The sequence below is a fragment of the Eptatretus burgeri genome, chromosome 11 (genome assembly GCF_056783735.1).
Source record: "Eptatretus burgeri isolate ZD-2024b chromosome 11, Ebu_testis_v1, whole genome shotgun sequence".
In the NCBI taxonomy this organism is placed as follows: domain Eukaryota; kingdom Metazoa; phylum Chordata; class Myxini; order Myxiniformes; family Myxinidae; genus Eptatretus; species Eptatretus burgeri.
In genome coordinates, this window is record NC_140971.1 from 72,819,820 (window position 1) to 72,824,819 (window position 5,000).

Consider the following 5,000-nt stretch of genomic DNA (forward strand, 5'->3'; position numbering starts at 1 on the left):
TCATTCATTGTTTTGGATGAAAATAGTACTTCATATCTGTTTCATGTTTGTGGTCTGACAGGTGGTGTGCACTTACCACACTTACCTGGATTTGATTCCAGACATGACTACAAACTGTCTCATTGGTGTTTCACAGGCTGGGTCTCCTATCACAAAGTGTATCATCCCTTGGATGGATGTTAAACTGTGTCCCATCTGATATTAGCTGGTGGACGTTATACATCCCATGGTGTCTTTTGTGGAGCCTAGGTGAGTTATTGCCAGCACAATGAACAAATGATAAATTCCTGCGATCCATAATATAACTGCCTCTTAACACGATTCAGGCCAGGGTGAGGGATTCAAAATCCCCCCCCCCCCACACAGAGAAATTTGATGATATGTCCTTAACCCCTAAGCGTTGCCAAATACTGTTTCACGACTTTTTCCTTTGAAGTTTTGCGCTTTTGATACTAAATTTATGCAAATCAAACAAACTTATGGGGTCATGTGACAATCTAGCGTTAAATGTCTTGTGACAATTCATCTGATCTCACCTTCACTTACATTACCCATCCTCCCACCCTCGGTACAATGAATCCTGTGGTGACACAGTTGCCTTTCAACAATTTGTTGGGAGGGGGAGCGAGGAAGGGTGTGAGAGTGAGGAGGGGTGTGGGAGTGAGGAGGGGTGTGGGAAGGCTCGACAGTGTGAAGTGAGAGGAAGGGAAGGCAGACATGCACTGGAGCATTAATTACGATTCATACTGTATCATCAAAATGATTCTGCATAGAATAACAGTGAAGATGGAATCAAAATAATGTCTGAAATCCATTTTCTACCAGTCATAATATAAATATGCCTGGTGTTGGCTTGGTAGTTAGGGTGGTGGCTTGGGATCCTAGGGTCCTAAGTTCAAGCCCAGTTGGCCGCTGAATTAAAATACCCCAGGAGGTTGACTCAGCCTGTCATCCTTCCGGGGTCGGCAAAATGAGTACCAGTGTACTGGTAAGGGGGACACTGCATCAGCGGCATAGCCGCGACCCAACCAATGATGCAACCAGCAGCCACAGGCTGCACTCAATAGAGATACTATAAATATGGCATGGAGACAAACACCGCCCAGACACTATAGGAGACAAAACCCGCCGGACACATCCAGAGACAAGCTCCTGTCCGGACACCTCAAGAGACAAACTTATGTCCAGACATCAAAACCACCCAGACGTGTCTGGAGACAAACATAGCACAGACGCGTCTGGAGCCAAGCTGTCCAGAGACAAAAACTGCCTGAATACGTCGAGAGACATACACTGCCAGGATACATCCAGAGACAAACTCTCGTCCGGATATAAATACCACCCAGATACATTCAGAGACAAACACTGCCCAAATGCCTCAGAGCCAAGCTGTCCAGAGACAAATCCTGTACAGACACATCAAGAGACAAACTCCCATCAGGACATAAACACCAGCCGGACACGTCCGGAAACAATCTCCCATTAGAGCAAGGATGGGACAAAAAGAGAGAAGGGTGGGGAAAGGGAGCTCGCAGTGAGAATGTTTGATTGATGAACATACACATACACACGCATGCACACGCACACGCACACGCACATGCACACGCACATGCACACGCACACGCACAGTTTGTGCTTGGCTGATATCGGCAATTTTTGGGGAATAGGCAGGTTGCAGTCATTGTGATTACTGACTACAATACGTACTGTATACAACCTAAAAACCTTGAATAGCTTCCACCAAAAAACAGTATTCAATTTATATAGATGTTTCAGGGATATGGTCACAAACATTGTGTGATGGGTGGAAAAAAATTGGCTCAGAAACTTAGAAGAGACGTTAATTCAGCAAATGGCTTGGAGATCGGGTGTTATTTCACAACTCACTCAGAATGACAGAGCATGAACCACTCGCTCAGGATGGCAGAGCACGAACCACTTGCTCAGAATGATGGAGCACGAACCACTCGCTCAGGATGATGGAGCACGAACCACTCGCTCAGGATGACGGATCACGAACCACTCGCTCAGGATGACGGAGCACGAACCACTCCCTCAGGATGACGGAGCACGAACCACTCCCTCAGGATGACGGAGCACGAACCACTCCCTCAGGATGACGGAGCACGAACCACTCCCTCAGGATGACGGAGCACGAACCACTCGCTCAGAATGACGGAGCACGAACCACTTGCTCAGGATGACGGAGCACAAACCACTCACTCAGGATGATGGAGCACGAACCACTCGCTCAGGATGACTGAGCACGAACCACTCGCTCAGGATGACTGAGCACGAACCACTCGCTCAGGATGACTGAGCACGAACCACTCGCTCAGGAGGACGGAGCACGAACCACTTGCTCAGGATGACGGAGCACGAACCACTCGCTCAGGATGAGGGAGCACGAACCACTCGCTCAGGATAAAGGAGCACGAAGCACTCGCTCAGGATGACGGACCACGAACCACTCGCTCAGGATGACTGAGCACGAACCACTCGCTCAGGATGACTGAGCACGAACCACTCGCTCAGGATGACGGAGCACGAACCACTCGCTCAGGATGACTCAGCACGAACCACTCGCTCAGGATTATGGAACACGAACCACTCGCTCAGGATGACGGAGCACGAACCACTTGCTCAGGATGACGGAGCACGAACCACTCGCTCAGGATTATGGAACACGAACCACTCGCTCAGGATTATGGAGCACAAACCACTTGCTCAGGATTATGGAGCATGAACCACTCGCTCAGGATGACGGAGCACGAACCACTCGCTCAGGATGACGGAGCACGAACCACTCGCTCAGGATGACGGAGCACGAACCACTCGCTCAGGATGACGGAGCACGAACTTTGGGAAATTTTACATTTTCTTGTGTATATATGGAGAAGAAGGAAACATAGCCTTGCTTGCTTAAAATAAATAGGTGTCGAGGGCTTAGTTATAAGACTCGTTATTTCTTTGAATTAAAGGATTTCACTCCAGATTTTGACAATTGTTTTGTCCGGACGATATCTGATTCTCAAACCCAAAAAATATTTCGATGATATCCTTTAATTCGTCAATGAGAGTCGATCGTGGAAAATTGCATCATATAATCATGATGCATGAAATCGCTCCAAGCTCCTAATTTGAAATCTATCGCACTTCAAAACTCATGTTTACAGTAATTAGTAGCTAAGATGAAGAGGCATTCGATAATATGAGTGAGGAAAGTGAAAAAAAAAAAACTTTATCGTTAAGAAATCGTTGCGGTCTGTTCCAAGTCAGGGAGTAGTTGAGCAGGCCAAAAAAACCTGGCGGCTTCAGACCCCAGCGAGGTTACCCAAAGAGATGCCAAAGAACCCAAAGAGCGAGGTGGTCGAGGATGTGTCTGACAAAGAATATAATTAAATAAGGCCGTTAATTATCTGCAAAAGGGGTGCTTCAATTAACCTAAACACCCGATTTTTACTCTTCCACTTCCTTGGAGTTCCCTTAATATGCATGTAAAGTTTCAGGATACTAGGTTTTATGGTTTTGGAGTTATGGAGGACACACACACACACACACACACACACACACACACACACACACACACACACACACACACACACACACACACACACACACACACACACACACACACACACACACACACACACACAGCCATTTATTAGAATAGATTACAAATAACCCGATGTACATACATGAAGCAAAAACATGCGTACGGCTTACGTGCATATATATTATATAATACACCGTGGTTTTCCCTGGGATCATTCCAATTCCCTGGGCCATGGACTAATAACACCCAAGCCGAAGGCCTGAAGCCTGCTGATCTATGCTGTTTCATGCAATGGCGGCACATGATTTTATTGGGGTGGAGTCAGGCCAGCTGAACACAGATCATGTATAATATGTGATATTTTCCAAGTTTAAAAAAGGGCATAACTCTGAAAAATTGACAAAACTCCCTGAAACTCGAATGTATTCTGTAGCTTATCATAATTAGGCCACGTACCAAGTTTCAGGGTATGGGGGAAAAAAACGTCTGAATAACCACAGGTGGGATGGACGGACAGACAGACAGAGAGCAAACCTTTTATCCCGGTGAAATTGGAAGAGGATTAATAACTAGAACAGCACTCGGTAGAGCCGATACCTTCACCAGGCCAAACAGTTTACATTCTCTCTCCCACTGATCAGCCGGATCTGGATCAAAATCGAATCGACTTGTTCTTCTCACCTGCCCAAATCATCCACCTTTTTTTTAATCATAATCCATCCACAATGTTTTGAAATGTCATGTTATGTATAATTTTGGCGACATCTCTCAATGGTGAAGAATCACTTTAAAATTATAGTATCCGGATATTCAGCAAAACCTAATCAATTCGTCCTTGTCACATACCTAACCTAGCCACCAAGTTTCTTCCAAATTCATCCATAACATTTTGAGATATCCTGCTCATAAACAGACAAACAGACCAACACAAAGAAGAAGGATGTCATGCATAGCACGGTACTTGTGAAATCCAACTAAAGAACATGTTTCCAGGTTTTGATTGGTCAACCAATTTAGTGGCGCCACTATGCAAATTCTGTTCCATATTGTAAAGTATGGTAAAAAGACGATTTTGACCTTTTCATGACCTTGACCTTTGACACGATTGCTCCCAAAATCTAACCATATGGTCCTTGGCTAATAACCAATCATCCCACCAAATTTCATGCAATTCGGTTTAATACTTTTTAAGTTATGCGAATAACAAACAAATAAATAATCATTGGCATCTCCCACAAACATAGATTTTGGTACTGATAATAATGCCAGGATTTGGGACATTTTCTTTTAAAAACAAGGGTAATGACGTAATTGTGTCATGTCGCCCATCACAAGATTGGGCAAAGAATTCTGAACATTTTGGCATTGGTTGCATGCCAATTAGATCAAAATTGACCGCGCTATGGTAAAAATACGAATTTGACCTTTCCGTGACCTTGACCTT

General features: G+C 45.0%; 1 protein-coding gene across 5 annotated transcripts in view; it reads right to left on the reverse strand.

Moving 5' to 3' along the window:
- Positions 1-5,000, reverse strand: part of LOC147017364 (cGMP-dependent protein kinase 2-like) — a 123,540-nt gene that overhangs the window by 92,708 nt on the left and 25,832 nt on the right. The window lies entirely within an intron of this gene.